This window comes from Onychomys torridus, chromosome 3, assembly GCF_903995425.1.
Source record: "Onychomys torridus chromosome 3, mOncTor1.1, whole genome shotgun sequence".
In the NCBI taxonomy this organism is placed as follows: domain Eukaryota; kingdom Metazoa; phylum Chordata; class Mammalia; order Rodentia; family Cricetidae; genus Onychomys; species Onychomys torridus.
Window position 1 is genome coordinate 148,743,322 of NC_050445.1, and position 13,617 is coordinate 148,756,938.

The 13,617-nt window shown below is 43.1% G+C and overlaps 1 protein-coding gene across 4 annotated transcripts in view; it reads right to left on the bottom strand.

Moving 5' to 3' along the window:
* Eps8 (epidermal growth factor receptor pathway substrate 8) overlaps positions 1-13,617 on the bottom strand; it is a 172,736-nt gene that overhangs the window by 94,175 nt on the left and 64,944 nt on the right. The window contains exon 1 of one of the 4 annotated variants that reach the window (XM_036180595.1): positions 4,125-4,433. The exons of the other annotated variants lie outside the window; for them this stretch is intronic. The gene's annotated coding sequence lies outside the window, so the exon portion shown is untranslated. Of the gene's footprint in view, positions 1-4,124; positions 4,434-13,617 lie in introns of those variants that run through there. 4 annotated transcript variants of the gene reach the window in all.

Consider the following 13,617-nt stretch of genomic DNA (forward strand, 5'->3'; position numbering starts at 1 on the left):
TCACAAGCCGCTGGGAAAACTCAAGATTGGGTGTCAGGATCAGTCTCGGTTCTTGCCCTGCCTGATGAGGTCAGCGATGTCACCAAGGGCACAAGATATGATCATGCAGAAGTTATTATTAATGTATAACCCACACAGCACTCTCAGGACCCACTGAGATCTCAGCTCAGGCAACACCTGATTCAGGGACAGCCCTGTTCTTATGAGTGACAGACCTTGGGCAAGTCAATTACCCCTGCTGCCACAGCTAGGGCCTCTCTCCTCACAGCATGCTTTCCTAGTTGAGATGGATTATGCCCTCAAACCATGAGCCAAAACAAAGCCTCCCTTCTTTCCTCCTTCCTTCCTTCCTCCCTCCCTCCCTTCCTTTGTTCCTTCGTTCCTTAACTTGCTCTCTCTGGTATTTTGTCACAGCAACAAGGCAGGTACTACATCCAGGATGCCAATCATGTAGGGAGGGACAAACCTCTTTTCCCCAAAGCAGCATTCTAGCTTCACTAACTGTATTTATTTCCACTATGAATTCATGGAAATGTCCTGCAAGTCAGCACTGTGTGGGGTAACTTCTCAATTCCTCTCTGCCTGGCCTTCCTCTAGAAAGGGACCTGAGGCCCCACACAGCAAGATCTGAAGAACTTCTCCACTGCAGCTTTGGGTGCTGCAGCCCTAACTCAGAAAGCCACTCTGCATTTCTTTAGCTGAGTCCTCAAATACCCACTCTAGCAGAGGGGCAAAATGTGTGCTACTCAGTGACTCACAGGTGAGTGACTCCACATACAGTTCCGTTCAGTATCTATGCAAGGCAACACAGGAGAAATCAGACCAAACCACCTACAACCTACAGCCCATCATAGGAACAAAGAGTAAGACAACTTAGCTGTTTCAAGTCAGTTAGCATGGAAGGAGCAAAACAGCAGAGAACCCATGAAAATTTACACAACATAGGACACAGGAAGAAAACACAAAAGCACAAAACAGTATACTCAACCAAGTGAGGAAGGACCAGGAGAAATCCAACAACGGTGGTCAGCAGACCTTGAGAAAGAGCCAAACTCTGGTTATAAATGAGAGACTTTGAGAAGAAAAAATGAGGCAAGAGATGGGAGATATGATAAAGGGCAAGATGATGACCACAAATTACAGGGAGCCAAGCAGTTGATGATCCTTACACAGCAGGAAATGGGAAGGCCACGAGGAGCTTCAGCCGGAGCCGTCGGGTGAACTAGGAACAGGGAGGAGGAAGCACGGTGGATTCCAGGAATTCAGGCTCTGAGTTAGTGAAGGACATTCATTCTGAGTCTTGGGAATGCTGAGCCAGAGAGGCTGGAGAGCTTCCCCAGCCCAGGCCCGGGCTTCCTGCTCAATACTGATGACTGCGACTCTACCCAAGGCAGACTATGCCATTTGGCCTGGTAAGTTGTATGAAATTGTGAAATAGAAGGGAATCACCTGCATATTGTAGAAAGCTTTTTTTTTTCTAAGAAAATAGCAAAAAGTAGTGAATATGACAGATAGCAGTAAATAGTGGCATCAAAATTGTAGATTTATAACGATCATAGCAAAGTTAGTATTATTATGAATTACATCTAAACATCTGACACAATGTATTTGCTTCCTGTGTTCATGTATGTCTATGCACTTGTAGTATGAGTGTGTGTATACACATGGAGGCCAGTGGTCTTCACACCCTCCACCTTCTGTTGGAGACAGGTTCCCCGACTGACCTGTAATGTCACCAGGTAGGCCAGGCTAGCTCCCAAAACCCTCCTGTGTCTGCCTCTCATCTTGTACTGCCAGGATTCTGGGCTTGTGTTGCCATGGCCAGTCTTGTATGTGGGTTCTGGGAGTCCAAACTCAAATCCTCATGCTTGTTAGGCAAGCACTTTACCAACTGAGTCATCTTCCCAGACCCCTACAATATACTTTTAATAATTAAGAAAATGCACAGCCATATTCCTAAACCAAAGCCTTCACACACACAAGCCTTAGCAATAACCTACTTTAATATAACCCTTCCATAATCCTTTTATTCACCTTAGCTAACAATTCTATAAAGTCTTTGTCACTATACTCCAAGGCAGGCTCAAGCCTTTTATTTAACTTTATACTGATCTCCATAAATGAGTGACAAAGTAACTATGCGGGGAAACTTAACGGAGACTTCTCCATACACTTTATTTTGGAATTGCTTAACTAGAAATGAGACTGTGCAGATTGTACATGTATCTGGCCATTTCTTCTAATACACAATTACTAAAGGTAAATTGAAAAAAAAAAAAAACAGTTTCCATATTGAGCTGCTGAAAAACAGAAACCTATTTTAAACAATGTCAGGTACAACCTATACACATGTGTCCTCCTACAACACGGAGAACAGTTGGGTCAAAGAACAAAATGTTTTACATTCCTTTCTCAGAGACTATGTGGAGTTTAGAGTCCACATGACACTGACATCTGCCTTGGAATTTGAACAAAAGTTTACAGCCAAGATAAAAATAAGTCAGACCATAAACATCTCCAGGAACCTCACCCTCTTTTTACTCCTAAATGCTGGATGTGGTGCTGGAAGCTCACAGGAGAAAGCTGGATTTTCAACCCTCTTTAAGGCATACAAATGACAGATGCTTCACTGGAGAATCAACACACTGGAGAATGTGTTCAAAGGAGCATCACTTAGGGGGCAGTGCCGTGACTGGATAAGTTATGTGCTTGCCAGGCAAGCATGAAGACCTGAGTTCCACATGCAACATCTCTGTAAAAGGCCAGAGGCAGCAGTGTGCACCTGTGACTTAAGACGCAGAGATGGACAGATGTCTGGAGCAGACTGGCCAGCCGGTCTAGCAGAACCAGTGCACTCCAGTGAGAGACAGTGATAGGAATCTCTGGTCTCTATTACCTTTATGTGTATACCCATACCTGCACACACAGGGGCTCACTATGTACATACAACACACACACACACACACACACACACACACACACCATGATTTAAATTGAAGAATGCAGAGTCACACTCCACAAGAGTAACTCAGGCAGATACTGACTTTTGCCCTCTGTTGGGAACATTCAGTTACACTATTAGGCTCTCAGGAGGGTAATCTCCCTGTTCACCTCATAGCTAAAAAGGGATCAGATGGCTATTAATAGTTGGGAACCTACAGATATAAAATAAATCTTATATTCAAAACATATAAATATTGATTATCCTATAAATATAGTTTTTACACAGTATCAGTCCTAGCTTTGAATTTAACTTCTGGTAATAGAGCAAGAAGAAAATGTTTCCTTTCCAATCAGATTAAGTGTGTCAATCTAATAAGAACCTCAAAAATAAAAGGCACACAGGGACCTCTACACATTGACAATCCTGCTTGTCACTAAACTCAAATATAATACTAAAATACCAAAATTATAAACTTCTGATATTTTAAAAATAGTTGTTCTTTTAAGGTTTCTACTAATTGACTATTTAAACATTTACAAGCTCCATTAATATACACAGCTTTAAAAAACAAAAATTTTAAATACACATATCCAACTACAGTTTCAGTCCCAAGTAAAATGTTTGTATAGAAATTTGGCCATGTTCAGTGTGAGCTCAGAGCCAACAACAACCTATGAAGGTTAAACTTGAGTAATCAGCAAATTTTCATAGTACAACCAACACTGTACAAACAATTCAAAGCAGTCAATATTTACAGGATAATCAAGGTGTTTTGCATATAAGATTCATTTTATGTCTGTAGGTTCCCAACTATTTTAGTCAGTCATCTGATCCCTTCTTAGCTATGAGATGAAGAGGGAGATCACCCTCCTGAGCGCCACAACTCACAAGAGGAAAAGCCTTTAAATCCACAAGCCTGTAAGCAAACAAACAGGGAAGCAAAGGGCAGGATAATGTGGACACTAAAGTACCCCCGAGATTTTACCAAGTTTAGAAGCCAATGGCAATGTCAAAAGGGACTTAAAAAAACAACAATAACAACAACAACAAAAAAACCTGTTAGAGGACCTACTTAGCCTAAAAATAATACTTCCTTTCAAGGTCTACAAACATCTTCTGTAATAATTATGCCTTTAAAACCCCTCCTTAGCAAAGAAAATATTCACAAACTCTGACTTACCCTCCTGCACTGTCTAGGCAAAAGTCCTCCAAGCGATGTCCAAGGCAACAGTGAGAGCGCATCGCTCAGTTCACGGACTTGTCAAGTGACTGACCTTTGGTTCATGCACAGAGAGGGTGGGACCCTGCTTCAGTTTCGGTATCCCGCTACACTCAAGAAGTTTCTCCTTTGGGCTCTCCCTGGCCTTAACTAAGACTTCCTCCTCTTCTTAACAAGGAAACAGCTACCACGAAGAACATAGAGCCCTTGCCCAAGGTGGGGAGACTAACAGAACAGCCAATAACAATGGGGAGCATTGATCAAGAACTCACTCTGTGCTAAACTAATGCTAGACAGGGTTGCTATGGACACTTTCCCATGGAAGAGGCAGAGTCTAAGGAACTGAGTGTTAATGAGTAACCTAAGGGCGTGCAGCAATATGGTGGTAAGATGAGCTAATGAAAAGGGCTTTGCACCAGAAACGTGGAAAAATAAATGCTAGTGCAATAAAAATGTGCAGAGGGCTGCTGGAGATCTGACTACATGGCTAAGAGCACTTGCTGCTCTTGTAGAGGACCTGGATTGAGTTACCAGCATTAACATCCTGTAGCTCACAGCCACCTGTAACTCCAGCTCCGGGTCATGTGACGCCGTCTTCTGGGCTCCTCGGGCACTGCACTCACATGCACAAACCCACACTCATATACACATAACTAAAAATAAAGTCTTTCCTTCAAAGGAAGTATGTGGCTTTATTTATGATGAAGAAATTCATCTAGTGCCATGTTAATGGCCAAAGTGGTGCACACAGAGCAAACACCATCAGCTGTGGCTGTGGGGAGCCATAGTGGGGCCATAGAAGAACGCTTGAGTCTACATTAAATTGTTAACACTTCTCCAGAAACACTGACTCAAGGGAGTAAAACGATACAGGATTTCTGGCCTTACTTTCCCTCCAAATAGGACACAGCCTGCTCTATAGCACATAGAGGCCCTGGGTGCCCCACAGGCTAGAGAGAGGGCTGAGCCAATAAAGCCTTTGCTGGGCAAGCATGAGGACTTTAGTTTAACCCCCAGAATCTACATTTTAAAAGTCACTAGATGGCTCAGTTAAAAGCACTGGTTGCTCTTGCAGAGGACCCAAGTTTGGTACCAGCACCCACATGATATCTCACAACCATTTGTAACTCCAGTTCCATGTGATCCAATGCCCTCTTTGGGCCTCTGAGGGCACCATGCGGTACATATACATATGTGCACTTATGCAGGCAAAACACTCATAAACATAACAATAAATAAATAAACCTTTAATTTTTTGCTTTTAAAGCCAACTATGACAGTATACACCTCTAGCATGAGACAAGTAAGACCAGGTGCATCCTTGGGGGTCCCAGGGGCCACCCTTGGCAAATTTAACCAGGTCCAAACCTGTGAGAGAGTCCACGGTGAATAGTAAGTGAGGGACAACACCCAAGGTTGACCTATGGCAGGCGCGCGCGCGCGCACACACACACACACACACACACACACACACACACACACACACGTACACAGATATCCATATACACACACAAAATGCACAGAAAGTAAAAGCAGTAAGTAAACAAATAGACCCGATGCGTGGGGGTGTAAAGTTGGGATTAAGACAGTCCATAGAACACAAGCCATTCTGAGGTGCTGTGTTCACAGTTAAAATACGGTGAGAAGGCAGAATAAAGTCCCCCACTGTCTTTGCAATGCCTGCCTCATGGGTGCTTGTCTCTGAGAACATGGGGAAGGCAGAGAAACGCTACAGCCAACCTGTGGCACAAGCGTTTTAAAGTGCAAACCTCATTTGTATGTGCCGACAAAGTAAGTTAAATTCCCCACGCTAAGAAACGGAGCCAGTAACAAATGAATCCCCGGCCTGTCTCCAAAAAGGCAAATGTAAAACCATTTCAAAGTAACACACCATAAATGACCATGCATGCATAAGTAGAAATCCTAGACCAAAACAGAGTCAAAAAGCAAAAGTCCCTAAAGATATGCTTAAAATTTGTAAATAAATAAATAAATAAATATTTTTAAATGAGAGAAAATGATATACTGTGCCTGAGCACTGACAGATATGCCCAGCAAACTAATATTCACCTGATTTTTTAATATGAAGATTCAACAAAAGAGTAAACTACTAAAGCTATGGAAGAAAAAAACTATAACGAACAGAAAACAGTCATGTACAAAGAAAACTGGAAAAGTGGGGTTTATTTACAGAACAGGATCTGTCTGCATAAGAACAGAACATTTTGCACATAAAGCACCAGGTTTTATCAGGTTTGTGTGATATAAAATTGTATTTCTCCAGGTAGAATGTTTAAAACAACCAACCATCAAAGCCACAGTTGAGCTGTCTGGATGACCTGCAGCATTCCATGTTTTTCCTTCTACCATCTCTGGGGTCCTGTCCACTCTGCTCTCCAGTGTCTAATTCCTAGAGGTTACAGTTCAGCCCAAGGCCAGTCTTTTTTTTTTTCTTCCCTTTTTTTAATTTATTATATTTGTGTTTTAATTTTACACATCAGCCATGGGTTCCCCTGTCCTCCTCCCTCCCGCCCCCGCCTCCACCTTCCCCCCAGTCCCTCCCCTCCATTCCCATCTCCTCCAGGGCCAAGACTCCCCTGGGGACTCATTTAAACCTGGTGGATTCAGTACAGGCAGCTCCAGTCCCCTCTTTCCAGGCTGAGCAAAGTGTCCCTGTGTAAGCCCAAGTTTCCAAACAGCCAGCTCATGCACCAAGGACAGGTCCCGGTCCCACAGCCTGGATGCCTCCCAAACAGATCAAGCTATTCAATTGTCTCACTTATCCAGAGGGCCTGATCCAGCTGGGGGCTCCACAGCCTTTGGTTCATAATTCACGTGCTTCTATTCGTCTGGCTATTTGTCCCCGTGCTTTTTCCAATCCTGGGCTCAACAATTCACGCTCCCACAGTCCCCTCCTCCTTCTCAACAACTGGACACACGGAGCTCCACCTGGGGCCTGGCTGAGGATCTCTGCATCCACTTGCATCAGTCACTGGATGAGAGTTCCAGCCCGACAGTCAGGGTGTTTGCCAAGACCAGTCTTACGCACCATTCTTGCAAAAGGAAAAAACTGGAGTGGAAACTGACAAGCCTCTAAGGTTCCTATTTAGGAAAGGACTTATTCCCCAGAAGCTGCATGCTGCCCGCACACAGCCCACGGCCTGCACACAGTTTGCAGCCTCACCCAACATCATGCCCTCTTCCCTTTCCTGGGGATGGCTTGTCAGCCATTGAAATGGGTTGTCATGTGGAATATGAAGACATGGTCCCTTCTCCTGAATGAGGACAATGGCAAAGAACCACTGCAGCCCTGTAGATCCAACAGGATCAGATCTGACTGTCACGACACAGTAGTCCAATTGCCCCTCTGCCCTGTACTATTTCCTTCCTTCCTTTCCACAGGATTGATCCCAAGGGCCCTTCTGGATAAACTTCCCACACATTCATATCCATTTCAAAGTCTGTCCCGGAACACAATCCTCAACCCAGGGCTGCAATGCAGAGGGAAAGGAGCAACAGAGTCTTGAAGACAATGTGGAAGATAACAGAAAGCATTAACATTGTCTCTTTGGTGAGAACAGTGTTAAAAGCAGAAGGCCTCCGAAATGAAACATGTACTCTGGATAGCCAACAGAATAAGAAATCCCAACTCAACATCCCTAAGCATCAGCATACTTAAGATCTGAAGGAGCTCTAGATGTTACCCCAATTCCAACTTGTCGTTTTCTAAATGTCTCACAGGCCCTTCCGTTTGTGAAATGCCAAAACGAAATGGGACTGCAAGTTAAGTGCCTCAGTGGTTAGGGTTGTTTGCTGCTCTCACAGAGGGCCCACACCAGGCAGCTGCTGCCCGTACCTCCTGGTCCGTGCATCCAACACCTTCTTCTGGTGTTCATAGGACCCTACATACAAATGCGCACACCCAAAGACACAGAAACATACACATAAAAAAATCTTTAAGGCCGGGCGGTGGTGGCCCTGGGTTCGATCCTCAGCTCCTAAAAAAAAAAAAAAAAAAAAAAAAAAAAAATGTTTCCAACTATAAATGGGTAGATTTCTAATAATAACTTATGATCAATCCACTGCTGTTAAAGTGACAAAACACTGGTACATTGTCAGCCTCTGAGTCAGCAGGAAGTAGTGAGTGATGTTTTAGTAATGGTGTGTGAGAGTAATATATAGCTGTCATTGTCCTGAACACTAATAAAATGCAGAGGCAGAGACCATCAGTAACCAAGCCTCTGTGTACTCAGAAGGCTAATGTAGGTTGACTCCCTTCCCTTTCTGGTAAACAGGACTGCTGACCGGTGGTCATCATATGCAATATTACTCACTTGGAATGGCACAGGCTTGGTTACTGAAGACAGTCCTGGAAGGTACTGGAAGCTGGATACACACCTGTACTGGTAACCGTGCCCACCTCCTCCTCTGCAACCATATTATAAAGGCACACAAGACAGGCTACAGAACGACCTGACAACTGAGACCATCAGCTCCAAAGTGACCGGAGGCCAGCAACAAGCGATGTGGGGAGAGCCAACGTGGATGGGCCACGCCACTACCGTGCTCCACGAGTATGAGCACAGCCTCCCTCTCCATTCCTGGGCGTTCCTCCTTGTTACTAACTCATCTGTCACTACTCCTTCCACACACACTACCTCTCAAAACCAACCTTTGTGTAAAAGTACTTGCTGCCAAGTCTGATTGCCTTCGTTTGAATCCTCAGAACTTAAAAGATAGAAAGAGAAAACTAACCCCTGCAAGACACCCTCTGACCTGCCCTCACATGCCATGCCACACAAGCTCGCACACACATGCACACATGTATCGCACAGAGAATAAAGTATAGTTTAAAAAAAATGAAACTTCCTACATTAAAATCCCTTTTGTTGGGAGTAAGCAACTAAAGCACTAATAAAATAAGAGAGAGTGAATGTAAAAGAAGTTTCTACCCAGGCGGTGGTGGTGCACGCCAGGTGGATCTCTGTGAGTTCGAGGCCAGCCTGGGCTACCAAGTGAGTTCCAGGAAAGGCGCAAAGCTACACAGAGAAACCCTGCCTCAAAAAACCAAAGAAATAAAAAGAAAGGAAGAAAGAAAGAAGTGTAGTTAGAGTTTTTCTGCCTGGCCCAGTCAGGACAAATCTCTCTCACCCACCAGGCCCACAGTCACTCAGACCCAACCAAGAAAACACACAGAGACTTACGTTGTTTACAAACTGTATGGCCGTGGCAGGCTTCTTGTTATCTACTTCTTCTATCTTAAATTAACCCATTTCTGTTAGTCTATACTTTGCCACGTGGCTCGTGGCTTACCAGTGTCTTTACATGTCGCTTTCCATGGCGGCAGCTGGTGGTGTCTCTCCCCAGCCTTCTACTTCCCCGAATTCTCTTCTCTCTTGTCCCGCCTATACCTCCTGCCTGGCCACTGGCCAATCAGAACTTTATTTACACAGAGCGATATCCACAGCACTTCCCCTTTTCTTTTTTTTTAAGGAGGGTTTTAACTTTTACATAGTACAATTACATATAACAAAACAATTATCAAGCAAGAATTACAGTTACAATATTAAAGAAGATATCCTATCTATCTTATATTTATGAGTCTAAGGTTTTATATCTAAAGTATCTTTTATCATAACTGAGGAAATTATAACTATCTAGTCTTCAACCACATCAAAGACCTCAGAAGGATATAATATTACCTGAGAACCGGGAGAAGGATGCAAGCAACTTTCGGGAGTCTTGCAGGGTAGACAGAGACAGCTGGCAGCCTGAACAGTCACCTAATGTTCCTTTGTAATGTTGGGGCATTTGTCTTCAGCCCACAGGGCTAGTGTCTCTCGGTCACTTCTCTCAGTGTCCTGTAGAATGTCTGTCAGTTTCCTCTGTGAAGCAGGAGCCTGAGGACTATTTTGTCAAGCAAAGTTCAGTGGTCATCTTTCTATGGGTCCTGCATGTCCAGTTGATCGAGCAGTCCAGGCAAGAACAGTTTCTTGCCCAAATGGCTATTTTTGTCAAGGTGAAGATAAACTCCATATGAAGTGTTTTTGATGCCCATCCTCCTCTCTGAAGTAAATTGGTGCTGCCAGGAGGAGCCATGTCTCACTGTCCAGAAAGTCTAAATATTAAAAGTATTTTAAATGCCATATTCTGTAGGTCTTTGAAGTATTTGAAGATTACCTATCTATCTGAAATATGTCTATGTACATCTAGAAGACTTAACTAACATGGCTACGAGTATGATTATCATAGATGACTAATTATTAATCTATTTTTAATTATCCATTTCAATTTAAAATGAGCTATACAAACATAATACCTTAAACACGATTAAAAATATATACACAGTATAACAAAATTAACTTTAAGTTTGTATCAATAGACTAAAATCTATACCAATGTAAAACATTTTAAATGAGTTGTTGCTCTTTTAGAAGTAAGTTCATTAATCTACCCTTTCATCCTATCATATCTATATCATACCCCCTTTTTATCTTTAGAAAGAGATTGCATTTATAATCAACCTGTTTTAAATAAAATAGCGGTTTTTCTCTGTCCCACACCAGAGGGCTCTTCTGATTTGGGACACAAGAAGCTCTTAACCTTTTATTTTAACAATGTGCTTGGGTTTAGAGAAGGAGTGAGCCAATTCCATCTCCAAAGCTAGCTGGGAATTTGGGCGTAGTTTTTCTTACTACTTCCTGCTGGAGGGGGGCGCTGTATCTTATGGGGACACAAAGAAAAATTTAGGATTATGGAATAGTCCATGAGGGTAAACCTCTGAGCCAGTTGCCTTGAAACCATTCTGGATGTTGGATCATCTGTGCCACTGTGTCATTGGAGACCTTTCAGGTGGTCTTGGCTGATCAAACCTGATGTATCTTAATCTAGAACAAATCCACAGCCTCTGGCTTTCTGTGGAAACAAAAGCAGAGACTCTTTTCCAAAGCAACATATCCTTATATCCAAATTTTGAAGTCAAGTTACCTTTAAAATTTACATATTTATTTAACTCAACAGCTTTTACGATCAAATCTTTTTCTTCAGTTAAAAATCCCAAAGACAACATAAACCAGATTCTCTGTGTAATATCCATCTTTGTAAGACTGAAACGCCGCTGTGGCTGCTGACTCCGCCCACCTCAGCTTCCCAACATGGCAGTGGTACAGTTTACCACCAGCTCTGGGTCTGGAGCCATGTGTACCATCAGCTATCAGAAGCAGTTCTATCAAAGCAGTGCATAGCCCAGAAACTTATTTTTTTTTTTAAACTACCAAAGGCTAAATCCACCATGCAGCAGAGTAAAGTGCTGCTTGTAGACTCCTCATTCCTGCCACACTGCAGGTCAGACACACACGCCAGGAACCCGCCATAGTAGCTGAAAGAGGCAGGCTGCCGCTAACTTGAGAGAGACAATTAGGAAGCTGTTTTTAGCTCCGTCTTAGAATCTTTTTTCTCAGGTTTTAGGTGGAAACTCTTGCCAACACGTTGGACGCCATTTGTAGTTAGAGTTTTTCTGCCTGGCCCAGTCAGGACAAATCTCTCTCACCCACCAGGCCCACAGTCACTCAGACCCAACCAAGAAAACACACAGAGACTTACGTTGTTTACAAACTGTATGGCCGTGGCAGGCTTCTTGTTATCTACTTCTTCTATCTTAAATTAACCCATTTCTGTTAGTCTATACTTTGCCACGTGGCTCGTGGCTTACCAGTGTCTTTACATGTCGCTTTCCATGGCGGCAGCTGGTGGTGTCTCTCCCCAGCCTTCTACTTCCCCGAATTCTCTTCTCTCTTGTCCCGCCTATACCTCCTGCCTGGCCACTGGCCAATCAGAACTTTATTTACACAGAGCGATATCCACAGCAAAGAAGTTTCTAGAAGAAAGTCTCATGATATTTTTGTCAACTTTCAATGATATACCAACTACCTAATTCACCTTGGTAGGTCAGCCAAATGCCACTTATCTGAAGATAAATGGATATCCAATACAATTTACAACCGGAGAGAATCATCTCTAACAAGGAATATTATATGGACACGAAAAAGGACAAACATGTATGGTACATAAATAAAAAGAACCAATATGTTCACATAAAAAGAATAGTCAAGTCACAATGGCTTTGGAGCCAGTGTTTGGTCCTAGAACCTGGATTAAAGGTTCATGGTATGTTTTTATACACACACACACACACACACACACACACACACACTCTCACACACACACTCACACACACACACACACTCCTGGATGAAAACTGTAATTCAGCAATCCACACATTATTCAGAAGAGTGAAATCATCATTAAATCTTTCTCCACAGAAAGCATGAGACTCTGATAAGTTACAACATTGAGGAAGTTGAACCGAACAGTTAAGTGACAGTATGTAAGTGAACACAGTGGTAACTTCGCCTTCAATTGGCCAGTATTAAGACTATACACAGGGAAATTAGTGTAAAGTTACTTTTGGAATTTTAAAAGCACCTTCGACCTTGGAATCACAGTAAAACTCCAACAAGATGGGAGGATCTCATTGGGCAATTTTAACCAGAAACCCAACACCTCGTTCACACAGTACAAATGGAGGAGAAAAGCAATGCCTTGCTCCCATCTGTGTACCGTGACTACAACAGGAGAGAAGGGATAGGCCTCTGCACCAGTAGGATGACATTTATGTCAGCAATCTGCAACCTTGGGGAATGGGGGTGCCCTCTACCAGCTCCCATGCCTCACCTGCAATATGAGACTGGCCGGTAAGTCTTATTGAGACCTAACACTCTAAAACATTGTCCCAATTCAAATTTAAAAAGAGGAAATCTACTACATTAGATTTTGTGATAAAATGCAATAATTGGCAATTTTACTCTTTCCAACAAACAAACTGTAATTTTTTTGAGGGAAAAAAAATGAAATAATCAGAAAACCCAATGCTGAAGGAGGAAAACACGTGAGGACAACATGGATAAATTTACCCCAGAAATGGTCAAATAACCCTTTTCACAGACCCTCCCATTTTAGCCGAGAATTTCTATCTAAAGAGACTCTGATGAAACAGGCCGCATACCAAGGACTTCTGAGAGGAGGGAAATGCAAGCTTTGGGGACACAGTATCACAGTTTCCCTGTCCGTCACGTTTCCTTTTATGTTCACCAGCCGCAGAGGATGGTCCTGTTCCTGCAGCTGGCTCAGGGAGCGTGCATCAGAAGAACCACACAAGGCTCTGTGTTAAATCACATGTTCAACATGATCGTGTTAAATGCATCCTCTCAGCAAAATCTTCAAGCCTTTTAAACAATGATAGGTGTTCCTACTTTAGCTCATGAAAATCTAAGTACGCTGAGGTGCTGACCATACTCTGTGAAGCGAAGGCATCTCACACAGGGTTATCAAACCTGGAGTACTTTTACCTCCACACTATCTAGTCAGAAAGGTATCACATCAGCTGCACAGAGTG